Raw genomic sequence first — 25135 nt, forward strand, 5'->3', positions numbered from 1 at the left:
TTTTCTTTCACAAGTTATGCTTTTGGTGTTGTTTCTAAATAGTTATTGCCAAATCCAAGGTCACCAAGATTTTCTCCTATCTTGTCTTCTTGAAGTTGAATGGTTTTGAGTTATATTTATGTCTATGACCCATTTTGAGTTAAGATGTAGGAAGATGCGAAGTCTGTACCTAGAGTCAATTTTTTTTTTCCACATGTGGACGGTTAGTTATTCCAGCACCATTTGTTGACTGTCTTTTCTCTACTGAATTGCCTTTGCTCTTTGTCAAGGATCAGTTGACTATATTTGTGTGAGTCTATTTCTGGGCTCTCTCTTCTGTCCCATGGGTTTGTCTATTCTTTTGCCAGTGCCACACTGTCTTGATTACTGTGGCTTCATAGTAAATCTTGCAGTCGGGTAGTGGCAGTCTTTCAACTTTGTTCTTTAACATTGTGTTGATTATTCTGGATCTTTTTTGCCTTTCCCTATAAACTTTAGAATCACTCTGTTGATATCCACAAAATAACTTGCTGGGATCAATAATCCCTTGACTGATATTGCTTTGCCTTTATAGATCCAGTTGGGAAGAACCAATTTCTTGACAATATTGAGCTTTCTAATCCATGTACATGGGATATCTCTTCATTTATTTAGATCTCCTTTGATTTCTTTTCATCAGAGTTCTGTGGTTTTCCCCATATAGGGTTTTTACATATTTTATTGAATTTATACCTAAATATTTCAGTTTCGTGGGGTGCTAATGTAAAGGGTATTGTGTTATTAAAATTTGAAAGTATAATTAGTATCAAACTGGGCGTCTGTGATATTTTTCAGGTTAAAACGTGGCCTGTATAATCCACAAGATGAAAAAGTGCTGGCTTATGTGATGTTGGACATGAAGTAACTGACAGTAAGGCTCTGAGCCCCCTGCTGCCAGAGGGTGTCTAATGGTGTTACTGTGGCAATGTCACGGTACCCTGGAAGGAGAAATCTCATTTGTAGCTCAGACTCTAAAAATGAAATAACTTTTTCCATCCAAAAGAGTTTAAAACTCTTCTTCCTTGTCACGGATCCCATAAAGAGGAGTGGGCAACAAACAGTCCATGAAGGAGGTCCAGGTTAGAGGAATGGAGAACTGTGGCAACTCCTAATCTTTTTTTTTTTTTTTTTTCCACTCCCAGAGCAAACTCAAAATGCTCATGGAATAAAGGCAAAAATTCTTACTGTTTCCTACAAGCCTGGAATGGTCTGACCTCCACCAGCCTCTTAAACCATATGCTCCCTCCTCTGCTTAGCCACTCTGGCCTTACACCTCCTTGTCTTTGCTACACTTCTTTCCTGGGGGCTTTTTATATGCTGTTTCTTCCCCTCTTTAGCCAGGTCGCGTGGCACTTCCTTGGTCCTCCCAGCCCAGGCCTTTGAAAGCACAGTGTACTTCTGAGCACTTTCTGCATGGTGACTTTACATTTATTTATGTGATTAGCTGATGACAAGACCATAAGTTCCTTGAGGGGAGGCACTGTTTTGCTCACCATTATGGTCCCATTGCCATAGCTGTTGACTAAATGGATGATTGATGGACATACTACAGAATCAGGAGCTACATGTATTTCTTGTTTTAGAGTACGGACACCACTCAGTGAATCATTTTGTTGTTCTAAAGGGCTCTTCTGGGTATTATGGTATGTAGATACCTGGTATGAGTGGTTCCCTAGCCAAACACTGTAATCAATATTCTGGTTCCCAGAACAGTGGAAACTGAGTCAATAGCATACTGTTGGCTTAGTGAAACTTATGGTGGTTTGGGTAAACATTAGATTCTTTTAAAGTTTATTTAGCAAACATTTATTAAATGTCCATTGTCTATCCCATAGGGTGTTAGGTGAGAACCATGTATGGAACCCTGCAGCTGTGGCCTCTCTCTGGGAAGACTGGTGTGACAGTGTTGGGGGATGTTCATCAATCTGTGCCAAGCTGAATGCTCAGGGGTGGAGTTACGGCTGAAACTCTTGGACCGGACTGTCTTCAGCAGGTCCTGCTCTGTTCCCTCAATCTCCCACCCCTCCCTACTGTCTCAGACTCAGACCTGGCTTGGGGTTTCTTCCACTGCCTGCTGGCTCCCTCAGCACACCCAGCTGGTGACCCTCGCTTGAGTCCAGCTCCGCTCTAGGGTCAGTGGCTGGCCCCAGACAGATGGACTGCATTTCACATTCTTATTTTGCACAAGAACGGTGGGAGCCACACAGCTGGATCACACAGGCCCTGCCGAAGAACTCACAGTCCAGTCAGGGAAGTGACATGCACAGAAATGGCCAGAACACTGTGTCCTAGAATGTTAACAAAAGCAGCTGGGAGAAGGGCAGTGACTGGAACACATGCTTCTGACCTGCCTGTTTGTGGGTCCTGATTGCAGCACGGTGGAGGGGCGGGTGAAGCCGAGGCAGAAGTCTTGCTGGCTCTTAGCTCGTCCTCGGTCGATGAAATTAACTGTGCCTCCTGCTCTAGGTCCCTGGGCCAGTTACTTCAACATCACCTCTTTGAGCCTCAGTTTCTATAACTTTAAAGTGGAGGTGTTATTCGGGGGCAAGAGAGTTGTTGTGAGATTTTAAAAAAAGTGCGTATGAAAGTGCTTCCTACAGAAGAGACAAGCAACGACTGCTGAACATGAGTCCCGCTTGCTGGCAGCCTTTGTAGAGACTGGTGCAGAGGGTCTTTTGGCAACTCCTGGGCCCACCTTTCACAGGATGCTTAGTAGGGGATCGGGCAACCCTCTTTCTCGCCCAGCCATCGGCTGCATAGGACACACTGTGCCAGCAGCAGCCCGGCCATGTGACCTCTTCTCCTTCTTGGCTGTTCCCACTGGCAGGCCATGAATAGCGAGAGACACCCTCCATCGTGCTGAGAACTTTTCCCAAGGAGCCCAGAGGGAAGAATGTTCTGTGTTTTTGCAAAGCCTGACCCTCTTCTGGAGCCAACTCTGGTGGAGATACAGGAACCTGATTGTTTAGTGTGTCCCCTCCGTTGGGGGCCACTTAAGCCCTCTTTCGACACAATGAACGGAAGGCTTCCAAGAGTCAGTAGCCAACACTCTCAGCTTCCAATGGTTGCAAGAGCATCAGGAGTTTCAGGTTTACACGTTCAGAGAGTGTCAGAGCTTGTTTGTCCAACCCCCCTTTTGGGCATGGAAATCGATGCCCAAAGAGACCAAGCCAGAGAAGACCTAGGCCCCCTGCCTTCCAGGCCTGGGTTTCAGCCATGACCCCGTGCTGCCCTCCAGGTACGGAGTGAAACACTGAGCACAAACGTGCATGTGCGATTCCACTAGTGCCCGTTATCACAAAGGATAGAACATTGGATTCACAGTGCCAAAAAAAGTGTGTGTGTGTGTGTGTGCAGGGGGATTTATGAGGTTCTGTAACTGGGACATCCAGGAGGACCTCTGGCACCGGCAGGCTTCTTGGGATCCAGTTTTGCTCTCTGCATCTCCTAGGTCTTCTCTTTTCCCTCAAGAGAGCCACCAGAAATTTCAGGATCATGTACCATGGGGAAATATGAATGCTTCCCGTCCCTGTTTTGTCTGCAGAAATCCCAGGATTCATCCTGATTGGGGTTCTTGTGTCCCGTGCCCTGCTGTAAGCCAATCACTGGGGCCGGAGACGGCAAGGTGTGAAGGGATGCAGCTTGGGCCATGTGCTTCACCACCCCATGTGCTTCAGACCCTTTGGATTGAGAGTGGGGTGCTGCCCAGAAAGGGAAATGGGGCTCAGTGGTTCACAAAATGAAAAATGTCCTCTGTGCCCATGTCCACAGAGCTCCCATGTCAGATAATAAGTTATTGTGTCTATTGTGTTTCAACTCTTCCATCTCCTCAAATTAGGGAGTGCTTCGCTCTCTGGCAAACAGTGCGGTTGTGACAGCAGACATGAACGCAGGAAAGGCTGGGGCGTTTCCTCGGGTAGAATGCAGGGCCAGGGTTTAGGTAATGTCACAGCCTCCTGCTGAGCTAACCCATGTCTTATTCTTCACATGCAAACAAAGAAAAATCAAAACCAATCAACCAATGAATAAATAAACAAAACTCAAAGCTTGATTTTTCAGATTGCTAAGAAAGTCGGACTAAACATATCCCAACATAAAACAGGGGCTATTGTAGTTACGTAAGGAGCTTTCTTGGTGCCTGGAAATATGGAACCTACCTCACTGAGCATCAGTTTATTCACCTTGTAAAAGTCAGGTAATGTCTAACACTTGCAGCTAACAAAGCTAGAACACCACTATGTGTTAAATACAAAAAAAAATTATAGAACGATGTATATACCATTAGAACATTTATATAAGAAACAAACTGCAAAGCACATAGAGGTTTTTCCATATGCACATATAATTAGTTGCATAAAGTGAAGGGTTAAAATGATACTGACAGTACTAATGGTAGCAGTGAGGGGTGGGGGACAAGGAGAAGAAGAGCGGGGAGTAGCAGGGAGTAAGGATTGGGATCAGGAGGGACAGTCAAAGGGACATTTGCTTTTAGATAGTTGAACTTTCTGCTGTAAAAATATACTCACATTCTATTTGTGTAATTTAAATTATTAAAATATAAAATAGTTTGAGGTTCTTACTAAAACATATTAAGTCATTTGAATTAAGAAATCTTTGATTGATAGCTGAGTTTAGAGGGAAAAGAAATGCTGATTCTTTTCGGTTTTCTGATCCTTATGAATGTTTATCCAAAGCCTCCTCCTTAGTTCCAGGTAGTCGTCCACCTTTGATGAATTTGTAGATCTGTAGAACTGTAATGCTAGAAGGAACTCAGAGATCACCGCTGTTCACCTTAAAGAGGCAGGCCACTGGGGACTGAGTCCAGTTACCTTCCTGGTTCTTTTCCAGATGACCCATCTGACAGTCAGGTCAGGGCCCCATGCCTGGGAGTCCAGATCTAGAGGGAAGAGCTAATCATAATGCTTCCTTCCCTACTCTGGTGTAAGTTTTAAATCAGGCAGTGATTATGAAATTATCAGGGAGCTGTCAAACATGATAAAAAGGCTAGAGAGTGATGTCATTGCTCGTATCTCCGTTTTCCTGAGCCTCGGAGTTGATACAATTTGCCCAAGGACTCATAGCTGCAGGACAGCTTTAGCTCAATCATTGTCGCAGTCCTGGTGGCACTTTGCAATGATGCTCATGTGACATCGTCCACAGATTGTGAATGTGCTTGCGTTCTCTACTAGGTGGAGAGTTCTGTGATGCCAAGGACCAGATCCCAGTCATCTTCTCACCCAGCATCTATCTAACATCCAGCAAGCTTTCAGGGAATGTTATGTATGGAACTCTCTGGACTCAGCTTCTCCTCTGAATAGAGTCAGGAGCTAAATTGTTAATATCCTTTCCAGTTGTGAGGGTCTGTGATTAAAAAATCGAGATGTTCACTTCAACAACACTCCTTATCTTCAACCAGATGGTCAACTTCCACCAAGTCTTCCAGAGCTTGGGTATTTCAGCTGGATGAGAAGCTGAAGGGTCAACTGGTCCTTTCAGGTCTGAGGAGAGAGGTTTCTGCAGGAATCACAACTCTGATGTCCTTGGCTGCTGTGGGCTTGGAGGTAATAACACCTTGTGTTTATGTTGCCTCTCGCTTCTGAGAAGCTCGAAGGGCTTCCCAGACATTATCTCACTGTTTCTCATGATCATTCCTTGGCACACCCTGCACCAATGGGTTATATGGTTTTCCCACAAGCCTCCGGTGGCAGAGTCAGGACCAGGACCCAGGTCTGCAGACCTCTCATTGCATTGTGCAGCTTTCAGATGGATGCCCTGCCTCTGCCTCATGGAGAAGAGACAATTTACCATCACTGTTGTAAGAGTTTGGACATCTGCTGGAGAGCCCTGGGGAATAACTCTTCTCTCCTCTCCTGCTCCAGCCTCATGAAGTTGATAATGTATGAGCTGATTATAGAGGAAAACTTGAGCATGGATGACTCATCCTCTGGAGGAATCTGGCAATGAATCCGAGACACCTATTGATGTCAGAGTGGAATATGGGGGGACATTGGAAGCCTGGGTGGTCTTGTAGGCTAGGTAGGTATTGTTCTTCAATAATGCAACATCAGAAACCATAGTTGCACCATCCAGTTCGTTCCAGGATTATTTCCTAAATGATAAAATTGTATTAGGGATGCTGGGGAAAAGGACTGGCCTGGTGGCCAAGAGATCTGGGTTTCATTTAAGCGTTATGTATTTGGTTGCCATGTGGCACTGAGATAATTAATCTCTCTGTTGTTCAACTTCCCCATTCGTGAAAATGGTCCATACCTGCCTCATCAGTTTGTTATACAGAATAAATAAGAGACAATGAGTGTCAGTCATGGTTTTCCAAACACCTGGGATACTCGTGAGTGCCAGGGAATCCTCTAAGCCGTAGTGATGCCAACCTCAGCAAAGATTTGGGGGAAATTAGTTTTATATTAAATAAGGATAAATTTATTATCAAGTAGCAAGCTAACATTGAATACATTTTAAAGATGAATTTCACTTTGCTCCAGAGGTGGAGGAGGGCATGACTGGTCCTCTACCTCCACATCCCACAGGGGGGACTTCTACCTTCTCTGCCATTGGGATGCTTTTCTCCTGGATGGAGAAGTTTGAGAAGTGTTTGCTTAAGTCGTTCATTCCTTTGCTTTTTTCTGAGTTATAGTCTTACATCCATTTTGGTCACTTAGCTGATATTAACTCAGGTTCCTGTAGCAATGACTTCACAACTTAAAAAAAAAATCGTGTCCTCAGATTTTTATCAAGTGTCAGTATAACAAATGGTTGTGTGGGGAATGATTCTGCATTGCCTGCAAAGCCACTGTGGAAGATTTGGTCCCTTATGTTACTTACCGCCTCCTATATAAGGATGCAGATGATAAACCTTTTTCTCAAATTTTCTGCCCAAGAGAAATTTGTCTCCTCTGAAGAATGGGTGTACTTTTGATCAGATGGTAAAAGCCAGGTAACTCATGACTTTTCTATTTTTGCCTTAGCAGTCAGGAGGCTCAAGAGCTGTTTTTTTTTTCTTCTTATATTTAGTAAAAATTGAATCCATGATTCCTGGCATGATTATCTCCGTTCTTTCATAGAGTGGCACGTCTGTATATTTAGCCATCTGGTGTTTTTACTATAAGATCTCTCCAGGTTTTGTTTTTTGTTTTTTAGAAATAGGGTCTCAATGATAAGGAACCCAGTTCTGAGACAGAGCAAGAGGATGAGGCACTAAGACTCACATTTAAAATGTAAAACCAAATTTCTCCGGAGGACAAGCCCGGGGCAAGCTTGGGAAGGAGCCTGGTGTGCCTGCAGGCCTCTGAAGTGCCCGCTTGGGAAGAGCATCTCCACTTGGCAGCCCACTCTTCTTCCTGCCACCTTTCCCCGACGTGGATCCGTCACAGCCTGTTCTAAGGCAGACAGCCCCCCACCCCAGCACGTGCAGGCCAGGTAAGGGTACAAATGGAGGCTGCTGGTCATTCCCTCGTCCCCACCCCTCCCCACTCCCTTCCATCCCCCACCCTGCTACACACCAGCATTGATGGGCTTTGGCACCCCAAAGACAAACACTTTGCCAACTTTTTTACCCAAGTATTCCTGAGGACAGGAAAAGGTGGGATGTGGAGGTAGAGCATCACTCACGCCCACATCCCTGGACCACACCCAGTCCTAGGGGTGTAGTACCTGGGGCTGTGATCTGCTCTGGGTTTGAAGAGCTGGGGAGAGATCAGATAGGGCCTGGAAGCGAACTTTGCACAGGCTATTTGCACAGGTTATGTCAGGGTCCAGGTACCCAGAGTTTGCCCTGGAAGGGATATGTGAGCCCCTTGGTTCATGGCCACATGACCTCTCCCCTGTAAGGAAGGCCAGAGCCGGGTAGGGGGAGGGGGCCCTAAGGCATATGGCCCAGGGCAGGGGTGGTGGTTGCCTGGTTCTACTATTATCTACTGAGAGCCTTTGTGCTTAGAAAGACTACCGTTGTCATCAAAACTAATCTGCTCTGTGTCTTCTTCAGTCATAGGATCCTGGAGTACTGATGTTGGAAGCGGTTATGGAGACCAACTGTCTAGTCCCCCATTTTGAAGATGGGAATATTGAGGGCTAGGGAGGCAACCAACTGGCTCAAGTCCTTTAATTAAAAAAAAATTTTGTGGCCATTTCATTTTTATTTTTAGTGGAGGGGAAAGTAGTTAGATATTTATTTATTTATTTATTTAACAGAGGTACTGGGGTTGAACCCAGGATCTTGTGCACGCTCTGCCACTGAGCTATACCCTCCTCCTGCTAAAGTCCTTTAAATTGTACTCTAAATATTTGTACCAAGTTATCCAAGGATTAGGGTTGAGTAAGGAGAGAGAGATTTATAACCTTATGTAATGGGGATCGCATAGCCAGATCCGTGTCAATTGAACACATCTGAGATTAAAAATTCCTAGAGGCTTGTAGATGAACAAGGTGTAAGAAATGAAAGGTGGGAGGCAAAAAAATTTCATATTCAACTTCCACGGTCAGAAAAAAAGTATTTTTTCCCCTTGGTTATATTGTATTCACTCAAATGTGCTATTGCAGGGCAGAGATAAAAATTAATAGCTTTGTTTCCTGTGATCTCTTTATCAGTCGAAGTACAGGACTGTGGCTCTCAGTAATTTTAATGGAAAAACTGAAGTTGTATTATCAGGTGATAAGGCTGTGTCAGGTGTTATTTTATTCTGTTATCTCCCTAGTTCAAGGTGAGGTGTTCTAGCCCTGATGGATGAACAGGGCTGCCGTGACTGTGATGTTCCCTGTGCCTTGACCTCACTCCACCATTTAAGATAATGGTGGCAGGTGAGAGAGGACTCTGGGGCCAGCTGAATCTGAGCACAGGTCCCAGGGGAGGCTGTGACAGCTGGGGTCCTTGTCGTCGGAGGCTGGGGCAGGTAACTTGAGAGTGCTGCAGACTCCGTCACATGGCCCAGGTCACCTACCTTGCAGAAGCTTTCATGACTTCTTAAGGAGAATTTATTCAGGGAGCACCAACTGGTGATCTCGGATGTTTCCGGCGGAATATATGATAGGCAGGCAAAGATGAGTCATGCCGGTTCCTGCAACCCTAGGGAAGCTCCTGCCAACAGAGGGCTGCAAGTTTTGTCACATCCTCCTGCTCTGGGCTTCCAGGGCACATCTACCTAGCCGTACTCTGGCTTCTGTCACCGGGTGTAGCCATTTATTTGTCTGCATGACTGTTTGCTCCCCTGTTAGAATGCAAGTTGCTCTGGGGCAGAGACCAGATCTTAGATGTGGTCTCTAGTGAAATCTCAGTGACAGCTGAAATGTAATCAGGGTTTGTGTACTAAGTTTATGTATGAGCACATTCATTTATTCATCTGTTCATTCATTTGTTCATCATCCAATGCCCAGTTGCTAATTTCCGTTATGTAACTACCTCTAGTCAGGCCTCTTACTGATATCAGAGGTCTAAAAAAGGAGTGGCTTTGCTCTGAGTGTCAGGTTTGGCTCATGGAGGACAGAGGAACCTCCTGCCCTAGCTCCCTGGTCACGTGTAAAGAAGCCCCTGGCTTCTCGTCATTTGTCAGCCCTCGCGGCAATTCAGAGCTGGTTGTGAACAAGACCCCCTCAGGTGTTGTAAAATGAGTGCTTGCTACCCATGGGACAGGCTGGGTTCTGACTGCCATAGTTCTGCCACTTCTCAGATGGGCGAGAAGGGACAGGTGGCGTCCCCTCCCTGAGTCTCAGTTACTTCATCTGGGAAACGGGGGTAATACAACTTGGTCTTTCCTTCTTCACAAGGCTTTAGAAAGAGTCATGGGTGTGACTAATAAAAGTGCACCAGAGAGAGCAAAGATTATTACAAAATAAGACAAATCCCTCTTCACTCTACCCGGGGACCCATCATGTGCTTTGGGAAAAAAAGCTTTCCATAGGCATACACCCTGCATTGCTTTTTGTGTTTAGCATAATTATTTCTTCTCTTTATTATGTTTCTGACACCCTGTAGGAGTGGCTTGGCAAGCAATGGAACCAACCCCCAAACTGCCATCCTCGGACAGCATCCAATTTCACTGGAAGCCCACATGGAGCTCAAGAAGAGTGCATCCTCAGCAGGGGCTTTCTTACGGGGATTTTATGGTCGTTGGCTAGAAAGCCAAAGGAAGTCTTCCGGCCTGAGTGGCTCAGCCCTAGAAGCGTCTCAGTGCCTGCTAAAATCAAGGGGCGTGCCGAAGCAAGGAAGGCGCAGGAGACCATCCGAGATGAAAGACAGCATCTGCCAAGACACAGTTTCAGCCTCCTCTGCTCACTCCTGCTGGAACGGAGTTGAAATAATGGTATCTCCTTTCAGTTGGTCAGAGTCCTAGAGCCCTGGGTCCTAGAAATGAATCTGCAGGAGTGATCTTGGACAAGTCCTTGGCCTGTTCAGTTTTCCAGGCTCTCATCTGTCAAATGAGCAAGCTGATTAATTCCCAGGGTCCCTGCTAGCTCTGACATGTAATGATTCTATAATATCCAACAGTTTTATGATTCCTGGATACTCTGAGTTGAATTTACAGCCATGTAGCCCTTGTCTTAACAAGTCCTCCAATGTACTTCTGACCCCTGTCTCTACATAAGGACCCACTTATTCATCAGCAGGGCCTGGGGACCAACAGGAGCAGGCCTTCTCCTCCAGGGCCTGACCTTGCATTACTATTGACTGCTGTCGGGTTTAAGCTGAATATTGGACCAGGAGGCAGAACTTGGGTTCTAGGCTAGATCAACTGTGACTCACTTAATCCCTTTAAGGCGCATCTCCAGTGAATTCCTTTTTGTGAAGGTTTCCCAGATTCCCATCCAGAAGATTCTGTTCCTTCCCTGTTCTCTTCTTAGTCTGTGAGGGTGGTGGGGGCTGGCGCCGTCATCTAGCTTCCCACAGATCCCGGGAGAATTTTGTACATGGTCAGTGCTCAGTAAACATGAATCAGCGGCCTGAGGAATTTGAGGCTGAGATTTGAATTAGATAGGGATTTAGACTGACAGATAGAACAAACACATTTCTGTGTGATCTCCTTGGTGCTTGGTTAATGATCCCTTGAGTCCAGAGAACTATTTAGGTAGTTATGAGAGTAAGGAGGGAGTAGATAGAATTATTTGGTTGTAAGTGACAAAAGCCCAATTCACACTGGCTAAAGCAAAAATGGGGTGCTTCTTGGGGGCAGATCTGGCTTCTGGTTTGACAGTCAAGGCACAGGTACTATTGTCGGCTCCTGCTCCCGGGCTCTCATCTTTGCTTCCTTCCCTGTTGGTTCTGTGCTCAGACACACCCCCCATGGTGGCAATATGGCCAGTAGCAACCCCAGGGAAAATGAATCCTCAGCTTTTCCAAAAGAGTGCTGGGCCTATCTCTCAAAGCTTATTATTAGTTAACAATACTTGTAGCCAAAGACAAAGTGGCTTCTGACGGACTTTGGTCTAATTCCATTCCTGGAGTTGGGGGAGATCTAGGGGCTGAGCTGGGGGGAGGGTGTACCTAAAGGGAAAGGCAGTGGTGCTGTAACCAGAAGAAATGGAATTGATGCTTATGGCAAAACCAATGAAGTGTGTCTTCAAAATATTCCCAGCGTTTCAAAAGCCTAATAGAAACAGTCTATTAGTCCTAGACACTAATGAAAATGTCATTTTTTTTGCCTTTGTCTGAAATTAGATCAGCTCAGTTCGAAAACACTGGAAATCTCTTATGGACTGGAAGCCCTTTGCCTCGCAAAGAATGGAAAGGAAAGTTGATTTCTGGCATACCCCATTTAATGACTGATTCGTGTTAACCTTAATTACTGTGAACTGTTTTCCTTGACACGTATATTCTACATGTATCATAAATAGCTTTACCTGGGGTGGAGGGCTGATGTGTGCTCTCAGCCGGTAAAAGCTGAATAAGCCTGACTTGCTCTTTCAGCCAGTGCTGACTGGCTGCCCTGCCCCGCAGGTGGCTCTCAGTCAACGGGCACTCCACCGGCACTTTGAGAACTGAGAGTTGTTGACAAAATTTCTTTCCCTCTCTGTGGCCCTCTCTTCCTGCCATATGTGTTGTGTTCTGGTCAACGCTTTGCCATGAGAGTATAATTATTGGAGGAAGAAAGTTGAGTAATGCACTGGAGCTTAAAATGCAAGATGCAAGAGGTCTTCAAAGAAAGTGTCCAGAATCTAGATGTAGAAGCAACTAGGTAACTGTGGAAATCTTTTGACCTTAGGGAGGGCCTGAGCACATCTGAGCCCAGGGGGTAAAACCTTGTAATTACAGGTAGGAGAAGCCATGGCCAGAGCAAGTCATAGCTTGAGGGCATTGGAAGGAACCAGAAGACCCACTGCTTAGGAGAGCCCGAAGCTGGGGACAAGCTCCTCTTCTGGCCAAGCGACAATATTTTGCTCTCCAATTTTGAAGATTTACAAATGTTAAAGAAAGATTTTGTAACTGCTTCATGTAATCATTAGAATATCTTAAGGAAGGAAAAAGAACATTTCTGCCTAGCATCCCTTACCTTTAAGGGACTCACTCTCTGCTCAGGTTTTGTTCTTTTCTCCGTAGTTCAAGTGGATTCATCTGGAGCACCATCCTGCCTAGTGGGCTGTAGATCTGAGGCAGGGACAGGGGTCTAGAGAAGCAAGCACTTCCTGGACGTTCCTGCCTGTGGTCTGGCAGAGAGTTGGGGAGGCACCATCCGAGGACCTGCAGTGGTGAAAAGGAGAGCAAGTCACAGAGAGGAGGCTGTGGATAGCATGCAGCAGGGAAGAACTAGTGGGGAACCCCTGAACCCGTCCATGGTTCACATGGAGCTCTGTGTGAACCAGTACCTGTATTTGAGTTAAATGCTCCTATGAGTACGTGGCCTCTCTGGGCTACCAAGTTCACCCAGAGCAAGGCAGGGATCCGGCCCATTCGTTCTCAAGTCATGAGATCTCCACTGCCTGAATCAGGAAGCCGTTTTAGAGATGATCCTTGCCCAGTATCCTCATTCCACAGATGGGGACATTGAGGCTCAGGGAGAAGAAGATGTGCCCACAGCAGTTAGAATTTTGGTATGTTTGTTCTGCCATCTACTTCTATCAGGATCAAGTAGGAGTGCTGGTTAAAATGTGGATTCCTGGGAGCCGAGTCGGACTTATGAGATTAGATGCTCCGGAAGTGCACCTAGGAATCTGCATTTTAGCAAGTATACCAGGTGATTCCTAGACACTCCAAATTTGAGAAGAGCTGGTCTAGATTCAGCATGGACCCTGCAGAAGGACTCCTGGCTCCAGGCTCAGTGCTGACCCTGGAGGACTGCCAAAGCTGGTGACTGTGGAGAAGGACTGATCCAGGAGAGTGAACTGGGGAGCTACCAAGAGTGAGGCTGTGTCTCCATTCTTCCTGCAATTTGAGGAGGCCTGGTTGCCTTTTTTTCAGACGAGTTAAAAAAAAAAGAAATTAACCAAATGGTTCCGTTTGCCTATCCGGCACCATGATGTTTAAATGAATGTGTCTTGAAACTGTTACTCCCTAAACTTTAACTGATCATTTGACAGATGAAAAAAGCTCACAAAGTCCTCCTCTCTTTTTTAAGTTAATAGCTCCTCTTTAGTCTCCAATACTGCATGTGTAACAGTTTAACAGATTGGCACGCAGCCTTCTAGGGCGTTCACATCTAAAACAAGCTGAAATTGCTGAAAACTGCAAGAGATGATCTGTAAATCTTAACTACAAAGATTAAAATGAAAAGAATCAATCCTTTTTGTTGTTTTTACAATGACTTAGCTCTTTACTGATAGTTAAAACAATAGTTACCTCTTGCTATAAAGTGGTGTGCATTGTCTTACATTTTACTATGTGAAGACTTGTCTTAGCATTTTAAGCCGGATTACTTTGGGATGTCCTAGGACCTCAGTATGACTAGAAGCTAGTTTCTAAAATTTTAATTTTCAACTATAAAAAGTTAATAAAGAGTTCACCAAGTTACTAATAAAGATTAAACAAAAGAAGAAGTTTTTTTTTTTTTCCTTTAAAAACTCAGCTTGTATGTACATGCTGCTTTAAAACATTTGACTGGGATTCAGGACAGAGATCCGATGCCGGCTCTGCTCTACATATGCTGTGCCAAGCTGGACAAGGCACTACCCTCCTCTGGGCTCAGTTCCTCCTTCCATAGTTTAAGAGGGTCAGACAGGTGATTTCTGAAGATCTCTCCAGCTCTGAATGTTTCAGGATAAAGTACCCAAGAGGGTGATGAAATGCCCCACAGTGTGGGAGGGAACAAATATGTCATGATTTTGTTCCAATTTAATCTGTTTCACATTTAGTGTGGTCCAATCTGAGGCAGGTCCTCCGTGGAACACAGATGACTCACTTCCTGTCCTAAGTGGGGCCTTCTCTGAGGTGTGGAACGGATCCTTCCTTTAGACATCAAGCCAGACAAGGGGATCAAGTCTGTGGGCCTCTGGACAAATTCAGCATGCTCTTTATCTGTCTAAAATTAAACCTGGTAATCAGCACACACACACACACACATGCACTCGCACACATGCACACACAGGCATATAAGGACACAACAGTTTAGAAGGTAGGTGTTCCTGAAAAGGGTGCCCTTCAAGTTTTTATGAGCACAAGCGCAACTGAAATGAAGATTAGGGCAAACATTTTGTCAAATGACAGATACCTTTTGTGTAAGTAATTATGAAGGCTGGAAAAGCCCAGCATATTTATCACCTCGTCCAGGGAGCCTTCCCTGACTGCTACTGACTCCTGGTGCCTTCACTCATCTGCCCTCCCACTGAATCCCGCTTTGCTTTAAGAGCTGGGCCTGCATAAGAAGGTATAAAATCACACTCTTAAAGCTACAGACTCCTAAAATGTTAGCGCCAAAAGGGAATTTTGAAATGTCAGATCTCTTCACTTCACCTTTATCGTTCAATTTATTCATCCATTCACTTAACAAGTATTTACTTAGCGACTACTAGGTGTTAAGCACTGCGCTAGGCAGAATACATAGTGCAAAAACAAGGCATAAAAGGTTCCTACTCTCACGGAATTTACATTTTGTATGTGCAGGGAAGGCGAGTCATAAGCAAATAAGGGAAGTCTGTGATAATTAATAGGCTGATGGAATGAGGAATTACCAGTCAGGGAGGGAGAGCTACTTTAGACGGGATAGGCAGAGAAGACTTCTGTATGGTGACATTTAAACAGGTATCTGAAGAATGAGAAGGAGCTATTGATGGTAAGAGCTTAGGGATGGAGAGAAAAAGTAGCTGGTGAAGGTGGATGCTGAGGAAGAGTTGAGAGGAGAGATGGGTCAAGAAAGGTGTGGGACTAGGATGGCTGCCATGGGATGCAGGGAAGTGGGTGGTTTCAAATAAATTTTGGAGGTAGACACCGGGCTTGTTTCTGGATTCATCAAAGGGGTTGGGAAAGGGATCAAGGGTGACACCTTATCTTTAGCCTGAGAACTGGGAGGAAGGCTACATGGAGATGGGAAGATTGAAGGAATACAATCCTGCTTTCGCAAGAAATCCAAGAAACCTATTTTGGCTGTAGTGAGTTTGATTTTCTTATATAGATATTCTTAATAGACATTCTAGCAGAGATGTTGGAAAAGGCATTGATTCTTCTTGAAAGGCCCTCTAACTATTTTTTTTAAATGAGTGCATCTGGGTTGTTTTGTTATTGTTGTTTCTTTATTATCGTTTTTAAATTTTATTTTTAGTGGGGAGGTAATTAGGTTTATTTATTTATTTAACGGAGGCACTGGGGATTGAACTCAGGACCTTGTGCAAGCTAAGCAGGCACTCTACCTCTGAGCTACACCCTCCCCGCAGAAACACCCTCTAATTATTTCTAAGGTGTTAGCTTTTATCTCCTGAATTAGACCAAAATTCTTCCAAAGGCAGGTAGGCTCATATTTCATATTTCTTATGTCTCCTCCATAGAGTTCTGAGTGAGAGGAAAGTAACACAATTCTGACACTTCTCATGTTCTGGGATTAGATAGATCTGGTGTGCTGAGTCTGCTTGCACTGTCTCCCAAGAGACACCTGCTAACATTTCAGAAATATTGGGGGTTGACAGTTAAAGTATCCTTGCATTAGGCTATGGCAGTTTCTCACACATGGAATTTGGCAAACCATAACAATCAGGACTGTTTTTGTCACAGAGTCAGGTTACCAGTACATCTCAGTAAGACCCTAGAGTTACCAACCAAATGCCCTTTGAGGACAGGAAGTAACCTGTATAAGTGATTTGTCCAGATCTAGAAATATTTCTCTTGATGAAATACCAAAGCATGCTGTCCCCTTGCTAGGCTGAAATTAAAACTTAAGGAAGCCCAGAAACTTAACTGTCTCAATATTAAAATATATATATATTCAGGTTTATATACATATATACACAATATATATAGTATATATATATAAATACATATATACTATATATATATTATATATGTATATTACAATATATTCAGCTCCCTTCTCCCTCTCTCCCATAAATATTTTAAAATTTGGATGATAGGAAAAGCCATGATGGACTTTATACAGTCTGCCTTGAGATGAAGCCAAATTTTCCCCTCTATTTAGGGAGTGATACATCCCCTCTAAAAGAGGAAGCTCTAAGATGTCAGTTGCCATTGTAGAGGTTCCAGCCCAGTGTTGCTACATCTTTTGCTTTTTCAAGAGAAACCAGAAGTCTGAGTTTTAATGAGAAGCTTCCCAGCTGCTAAAAGTTGACTAAATTTTTTTTTTTTTTTGAAAAAGCACTGTGGGCCAAAAAAGAAAAAACAAAACAAACAAACAAACAAAAAACACTTGCACGGTCTTCATCGGGCCCCAGGGCTGCCAGTGTGCAAATCTATTTGAACTTATAGATGGTCATCCATCTGGGGGAAGGGAGAGCCCCCTGCCCCGAATATGCCCGAAGTCAACTTTCCCGTCAACCCCTGGCATGTGGCATTTAGACATCAAATTTATTTGATTAGGAAACGTTGTTTAAGTGATGTGCATGCATGGTGGAGCAAGTGCACATTGGTTAGATTTGTTCTTCCTGCTTGGCTGTGGGCTCCCCTAGGTAAGCACCATGATAGTATCTTGGTGTCCTCCAAAGCATGGCGTCCTGAGGACAGTAAATAGGGGCTTGCTATGGAAGGAGCCTTGCAGACACTTGCTCAGTCTCTTGAAGAAATTGGTGCCCAAAGAGATGAAGTCACTTGTCCTGGGCCTCAGGAGTGAATTAGTAAAGAACTAGAACCAGAACCCAGATCTCTAAACAGAGGATCCTGGGGCTGGAAAGGACCTGGGGTTTTCAGGAAATATTTGCTGAACTGATGAGTATGTAAAATAGTGACAGAAAGTTCAAGTGAATGTATGAACTGAGTGAACACAATCTGAAATGACCAGCTGGATTTATGGAATGCAGTTTAAAGTAAGGATCACGTGACCTGGGACTTGGTTTTAGTTTTTCTACTCATGATCATGTTGCCTCAGGCATGTCCTTTATCCTCTCTGGTCCTTGACTTCTTTTTTAATCTATAGGCTGTCTTATAATCTCAGTGTTATTTCAAAAATTGTAAACTAATAGCAATAGTCAAAATCATTGAGTGCTGCATGCCAGCCATTGGGCTAAATGCTTTACATGAATTTTGTCCATGATTATTATAATAGTTCTCTGAAGTGAGCACTGTTTTTATTACCTCCATTTCATTGATGAAGAAACTGATGCACAATATTATAATTAATCTGTCCAAGTACATAAAATTTGTAAGTAAACAGCAGATGAGATTTGAAGCTAGGCATTATGCTCTGGATTTATAATAGCAATAAACATACTTGTGAGAAATAAAAGGATGACACAAATGTATGACTAGAATGTTTTGGGGAACTTCAATGCCATGGCATTCCTAATGCTCTTGGAAAAAATGATGTTCAGAGATGATACATTTTTTTCCTTTGTTTCACAGTGTAGAATTGACATTAGCATCAACCTGAGTATTGGAATAAGTGACCTCCGGGGAACGTTTTAGGGTAACAGAGATCTGGTTTCCAGTCCTAGAACTCCTTTGGGTAACTTTGAGCAGATCCTCTCAGTTTCTCTATATATGCACATGGACTCGAACACACTAGAAATTATTTCGGCTCTGATATTCAAAGGTTCTATAGGATTTGATAAGAAGCTAACAAGAGTCAGGATTATTTTGGTTGCAAATTACAGAAACCAAACTCAAAGTAGCCCGAACCAAAGAGAGTATTTATGAACTCAGCAACAGAAAAGCCTGAGTAGTCAGTAGTCTAACTTGAGGCTTGGGTGTATCCAGGGGCTCAGATAATGTCGTCCGGGTTTCTTCTCTCCAGCTCTCTCCATGGTTGGGCAGGACGATCACCTGTAAGTCTCACATTTATCAACTAAATAAAGCCAGTGGGAAAAAATAATCAACTTTCCTAAAAGCAGAAAAGTCAAAGTAAGGAGTTGGATTGATTTGCTTTGGTCTCATATTCACATTCGTCATGATTTTCATCTTCATATAATGACTCAGCTCAAGATATGTTTACCTCTTTGGCTATGTGGGAAGAATCTATCTCGTACATAGTACACGGGATGGATTTTCCACTGAATGAGAACTTTCTGCATGAAAGGAAAGAGAGAGGGTGCTGGGCATGAAGCACAGAAGTTGACTCCAACCAGCTTCATCCTCCCACTTAAGAGGAAGACTGACAGAATGGGTATTTTGGGTCTGAACTCTCAGCTCAGAATCTTATGATTCTGCTTACGCTGCTTATGCTCTGTTGTTGGTCTTCAGTATTAGAAACAAGTCATTGCTATATATGTCTCTTGGAAAGTTTCCCTCCATCTTCAGGGACATTTGGACTCAGTGACATCAACGAATGTCATAGAGTCGTTATTTTGCCCTGTAGTTACAGTTCCTTGGAGAAATACAGATAGCAATGATCTCAGCACAGGTAGTAAATTAGAAGATAAATGATCAGGCTTTGAGCAAAGTTTGCCAGAGCTGTATTCATTTATGAGGAATCAGCCAATTAGACCACTTGGCTAATGCTTCTGATTTAACCCGCCACCCCATGGTTGGTATTGGAGAGGGTGACCAGCCTCTTTGCCCCTTTTAGCCTGCACAAGTGGTTACCTGTGCTAATCAGCAGTGGGGCATAGGGGCAGAGGGCAACGGGGCAGGAAATATCCACCAGCAAGATATGACAGATGACAAAACCACTCCTTTTATGACTTCTTTGAGGCTGATGGACACAAAAGAATTTGATCAGTCTTCCACTCAAAAACACCTACACTTACAGTTTGGATACTTCTAGTGTTTTAGAGCTGGGAGAATGTTTAGACACTACCCAAATACAACTCCTTTACTTTACAGATGAAGAAACTGAGGCCCAGAGAGGGGAAATAACTTGGTCAAAGCAGTACCGCTAAGGAGTCACTGAACCAGAACTTCAACCCAAGGCTTCTTATGCGTTTTCCAAGTGCTCCTCCCCAAGTGGCAAGCTCTTTTTGGTTTGTCTTCAGGACTCTTGTAAACATTTTAAATTACGGAAGCTTTGCCCAGGAGGAAACTTCATTTAATTTTATCTTTGCTGGAAGTGCAGGAAGAAGATTAAGAAGTGTCTGTTGCAATGCCTTAGACCCGAAAATTCTCAACTCTCACTTCTCCAAGCTCAGGGAAGGAAGTAATAGTGTGGGGTTCCCCAACATTAGAAAATCAAAAAGAAATTCATGAATCTTTGAAGGGAAGAGATATAAGTTACGTTTACTTTCCTAAGTCTGTGTTTAGTTCATATCAGAAGAATGCTAAAGAAGGAGTTTGGGGACCTAACCTCTACTTGGTTGTGGATCTTGATGAGTAATCTTGGCCAGCTCATTGTCTCTGGGATTTGATTTCCTCATCTGTAAATTTAGCTGAGTCTTAAGGCCCTGATCAACCTCAGGCTTTAGGGAGGTCTAAAAACATTTCTATGCTTTGAGTATCATTGTTATGGATGGAGAAGGAACTTTGGCGATGGAAGGTAGCCAGTCTAAAGTCAGTCTGTATCTGCAAATTAATTGCCCTCCTTAGTTATCTGGCCTGGTGGGGCAAGAATAGGAGCCCGAGTCCAGGACCTGACTGTGCTTCCCTTTGCTCCATGAACTTGGGCAAGTCCTTAACTTTCTCTAGGCCTTTAAAAAATAACAAATCTCTAAAATGGGTTTACCACTGTCGCAGGCTTGCCTCACAGGGCTGTTGCATGGAGATAAAGGATGTAGAAATGCTTGATGGTATGAAGCTCCTTTAGACGTGTGACTGAGTTTGCCCTTGGTGACTGAAAACAGGGTAGAAACAGCCTGTAGATCTAGTCAAAATTTCAGTGTGGCCAAGATCCCACTGGTGGAACTGATTTTTTTTTTCAGGGTCATTTTGTTTTCCCAGTAATGGTGTACACTGAAACAGCGTTTAATAAAATGTCCATATATCAAGTTTGCCTGGTACGGTCCTGTTTGCCATGGTCCTCCTGGTATAACTAGCAATCATTTTTCACTTTCAAAAGTGTCTCTATTTTTTTTGCAGTAAGTTACATTGTTACCCCCAGATTTAAACATCATTCTATTCCACCTCTTTATTTACATACTGGGAAAAGGAGGCTCAGAGAAGCGAAGTGATGTCCCAGATTCACCTAGTTGGTCCAGAACCTGGACTTGGCAAACCCCTTCTCTTTGTACCTGGGAAGAAAGTGGAGGGGAAAGCAGGGTGAGAGAATGCTCTCTTTGTCTGCCCTTCAGCTTCTTGAAACAACTCTCCTGAAGGAGCAGCCCCACCCCTCTCTTGATTTCCTGGAAAGTGATCAGCAGTCCTGTGGCTGCCAGTGGCCAGGAGGGAGCTGGGGGATGGAGCGAGTGTTGCAGGATGCTGGAGAAGGAAGCTTTTTTCTTTCTGTACCCAGAAGAACAATCCCAAGGGAAGAACCACTGCCTATTAATAACTAGCCCTTATTTAGGCTAAATATTTTTTAAAAAATTATGGTTCATGGAACACTTCTATATCCATAATCGCAATTTGTCTAATTCTTACTTCCTTTGGAAATTATCTTGGAGGCATCATTATTCCCATTTTGTGAGAAAATGAAGACCTAGAAAGACAGTTGAGTTTCTTTAGGATTCACAGTCAGTGTCAGAGTTGGGAAGAGGGACTGATCTCCTAACTTCTGGCCCAGTGTTCCATCTACTTCTCATTGCTTCCTGCAGGGTCTAGCTTTACGCATCTCCTAGGAGAAATCTCACTATAATTAGGTATTTTGGTGTTCAAGTAACTAAATCCTTTTGGGTGAAGCCCAAGGCAGACCCCCCTTACATACTGAATTTGGCTCTGTGACAAATCATAGTGTTAGAACACAGTTCATGATTAACTGTGGGCTTTGTTCTGCCAACATCATTGCTGAGAAAATGAGTATGTGGATGGCGGAAAGGGTATCACGTCCCGGGATAAGATTTTCATCATTAAAATTGTTGCTAGGTTCATGGGGAATAGGATCTCACTACAGTACTTAACGGTGCTGTGCTTGCAAATCACTGACCTGATAATTTGCAGAATCCCCACTTCAGAAAGATTTGTTCTAGCAGAGACTGAAATTCTTTATTTGGAACTTGACACATCCCAGGCCCATAAGGACATAGCTTGACAAGGTACGCAGCTACATCCATCATTACTCAGCCCCAAGCAGGCGACAAGGCAGGGCAAGGCTTTGGTGGGCAAGAGTCAGGGACCCCAGGTATGTCCTGACTCTGTGTGTGACTCATGTGATGTTAAGAAAGCCACTTTTCTGTTAGGATGATCAGCTGCTTCAACTGTCACATGTTGAGATTGAATTATTCTATGTGCTTCTAATTTTGCAAGCCACTGGATTCTTTTTCCTGAGAATGCTGTGGGAACCTAGCATGGAGAAGTGGTGAAAGAGATGGGGCTGAGGACTTGTAGCCCGTTCATTTAATCAGCTTGTGTTGCCATGTGATACGTGCATGAAAGATGTCGGGGTGGAAACGATTGGCTAATTCCCCAAAGCCCTTTTAGTCCCCAACACTAAGCATCCTAAGGACCACTAATGTCTTAATAATAGATGCTGAGCACCTGAGGGCTTGCAGGGAGCCCAGAATTCAGGATGCATGCCTAGGCAGACAGGGAAAGGAAGTAGAATGGTGTAACAAAGAGTAGAGTTTGGAGTGGAGGGAGGCATGATTCAGTTTGCTAGCCTTCACAGGTGCACAGTGCTTTATAGATTACAGAGTTATTTGCACATCAATTGTCTGTCTCTTTAGAGCTTGCCCAACACTGTACATTCAGGTATTCATACAGCGACCTTTTATGAATCAGCAGTGGTGTGCCCGATATGGTGGTAGAACTCGGTGGTAGAACTCCTGAATATAAAGAGGATTCATTTGAGCCTCAAGAAGCTCATGCTCTGATAAAGGAAAAGGCATGTAAACATGTGATTGCAACTGCAAAACTGAAAGGCTCTCAGGGGGGTGCATGCAGATATGGAAGGGAGGAAAGAAATGATTCGCTTTCCCGGGGAAGGGGAAGGAGGTACACCTAGGGTGGGACTCTGCGGGTGGAGCTCCCTCAGCATTGAATCCGGGTCCTTCAGCCTGGCGGCAGGGGTGGGGCGGGGTTGAGGCTTGGAGAACCCGGCCTGGGGGTGGGCAGGAGAGGCGAAGCTCAGAAGCTAGGCTGATGGGCAAGGGCTTTGAATGAAATGCAAAGAATTCGGACCCCGTGGCAATGAGCTCTTGGTTCTCCAGAGAAGGAGACGGGCTCACCAGAGCCTGAACCGTCTCCCGAGGCACAAGCACAGGTGAGGGAACCACAGGGCCTGTGAACCCGGCGTCCTGATGCTCCGTCTGCTACCCTGTGCTGCCTCCAGCAGGCCTGAGCCAGGCAGGCCCCACATGGGAGAGGCCTCCGGGCTGTTTATCCGGCTCGGTGGGGCTGGCTCTGGCCCGGAATGGAAGTGGGTGGGGTGGGGGCCGTGGAGGCGAGGAGGGGCCTGACAACAAGGGCGACATTCAAGGCCTGCGCTGGAGCCGGGTGAGGAGAATGGAAAGCTACAGTCTGCTGGAGCGTCCAGCCTTGGCAAGGCGGACGGGGCCTTATAAGGAAATGTTGTTCTCTCCCAGCCAGTGGGGCTGGGACGGAGCCCTGTGCCCACAGGACAGAGCTGGCCTTGTGGGGGGAGGCCGGGGTGCCACCCACCGCCCGGCCGCTGTGAGCAGCAGCTCTCAATGGGCCGCTTCTGCAGGCTCAGCACTCCCTCTGCCCCGCGTGCGCAGCCCCCAGCCCCCCACCCTCCCACTCCCCCGGGCCCGGGGCTGATTGGTGGAAAGGGAAAAAACAAAACAAAACAAAGACTTGGCCAGTTTTCAGGCCTCAGTGTTGTTTGATGCCGAATTACCCCGAAAACAGGCTCCAGTCAAATTCCCTCTCCTTTCCCTGCAGGGTGCACGGGAGATGGCTCTGTACCCTCTGTCCCTGCCCTGCACCCAGCTGTCTCCTCCCTGTGACCCCAGAACTCCCAGCGCCGGGCCCTGAGGACCTGAGGCCAAGTGGGGAGGAGGTGGCGGAAGGTGGGCAGGAGCCTCTGGCACACTCTTAGGAGAAGGGCGACTCTCTTCAGAGTCCTTACCAGTTCCGGGCAGGCCAGAGGGCCTGAGAGACTCAGGAGGGCGCAGAGGGAAAACACAGCTGGTCTCCAAAGCATCCTCCTTGGGAAAGGACAGTCAGCATCTATCAGCTCCTGGAAGGAGTGCCTCTCCACAGGGGTGCTGTGAAGGGTGATTTAAAGCATCGATCCCTGAGGGATCTCCCTGAACCTGAGACTGGGGGTAGGAGCAGAAAAGATGCTCAGTGTGGGCCTTTTGCTTTGCCTATTCATAGACTCACAGATGCATGAAACCCTGGAGCTACCAGGAAACAGGTCAGCCAGCTCAGCTCTCCACCTCTAGCAAATTTGGCAGACATTCAGGTGGCCTGTGCTCTCTCCATGACCATGAACTCAGTCCCTCAAGCCAGTCCCTCCAGTATCCACAGGTGAGTGCCATCCGGGACCACCCCGAGGGCACCGTCTGGAGCCCCAGAGGCACACAGTGTACAAAATGCAAAGGAGAAAGTTATGAGCTCTGAAAAAAGCTCAGAGAAAATGCTCTTAAAGTTGAGAGAGAGGGACATTCTTCTTGAATAGGTGACCAGAGTAGTGGACAGTAAAGGTCAGGACAAAGAGAAGACATTTGGGCTGGCTTACTAGGTATGGAGGGGTGGGCTTGGCTAGGTGTGCACCCCTGGGAGAGGGGAGCTTTGTTGGCACGTGGGTTAGCACCAGACCTTGGAGGCCCTGAGTGTCAGAGGGAAGAGGAGACAAGTGAAAAATAGCTGGGAGCCACTGAAGGCTTTTGAGCATCAAAGAGGCTGGGCTTTAGGCAGCGTGGTCTGGTGGCACGGTGGAGGGAGAGGCACCCTTTCTCCCCATTTCAGTGAAGTCAGGCAGAGCTCTGGATGGGCTGTATTCCCCTTCCCGGGGCTCGGAGGCCTGGCTCTCTAGAGGGCCACTCAGACCCCAGGACTTCAAGTGCTGCTGGGTTGTAGAGGTGCTTTTCGAACAAGCAGTGATGCTTCCTCAGGAGAGGATTAGGACTGGCTGCTTTGGTTCACTTCTCTTCCTGAATTGAGGCTTTTGTACACAAGTCATTCGTTCAGATGGGGTCAAGAAACCCCATCTTCAGTTCTTTTTGGCAGGAGGTGATCCAAAAGCCCCCAGGCTTAGAAGGCAAAGACACAGTGATGCCATCTCATCTCAGAGAGCCTGTCCTTTGCTGGCACCCACTGTTCACACACCTGCGCTTGTACCGCTGCTGATGGCGGACCAGGGGCCTCCTCTGTTTCCCCATATTGCTTCTTCCCTTCTTTTCAAGGCCTGCTGCATCGAGGCACCACCACACTGAGGAGGCAGGGCCCTTTGCAGAGTGCCTCGGGCCCCTGTTGCGAGGAGAGCAAGGATGACTCCTTGCTGGTGAGGAGCGCCCGAGGGGCTCTCGGGCAGAGGGTTAAGCTTGCTCAGTGCACCGGCCCTGGGTTCTGTGGTCGCTGGCCCCACAGGGCTGT

At 45.6% G+C, this 25135-nt stretch overlaps 2 long non-coding RNA genes across 4 annotated transcripts in view; one reads left to right on the forward strand and one right to left on the reverse strand.

Annotated features, from left to right (window-relative positions):
- On the reverse strand, positions 1-23771 carry LOC106730139. 3 transcript variants are annotated; one of them, XR_004320852.1, is made up of 3 exons: positions 23664-23771; positions 12513-12700; positions 1-3999 (listed from the first exon to the last, which is right to left on the reverse strand). It is a non-coding gene; the product is annotated as an uncharacterized LOC106730139 (long non-coding RNA). The 3 variants fall into 3 exon arrangements; XR_004320853.1 differs by lacking the exon at positions 1-3999 and adding an exon at positions 9663-10980; XR_004320851.1 differs by lacking the exons at positions 1-3999; positions 12513-12700 and adding exons at positions 18282-18373; positions 20619-20709 and having other exon boundaries at positions 23664-23766.
- LOC116664350 overlaps positions 23673-25135 on the forward strand; it is a 7235-nt gene continuing 5772 nt past the window's right edge. Inside the window, exons 1-2 of the long non-coding RNA XR_004320850.1 lie at positions 23673-23811; positions 23915-24067. This is a non-coding gene — a long non-coding RNA (uncharacterized LOC116664350). The remainder of the gene's footprint in view (positions 23812-23914; positions 24068-25135) is intronic.

The sequence above is a fragment of the Camelus ferus genome, chromosome 1 (assembly GCF_009834535.1).
Source record: "Camelus ferus isolate YT-003-E chromosome 1, BCGSAC_Cfer_1.0, whole genome shotgun sequence".
NCBI lineage: Eukaryota > Metazoa > Chordata > Mammalia > Artiodactyla > Camelidae > Camelus > Camelus ferus.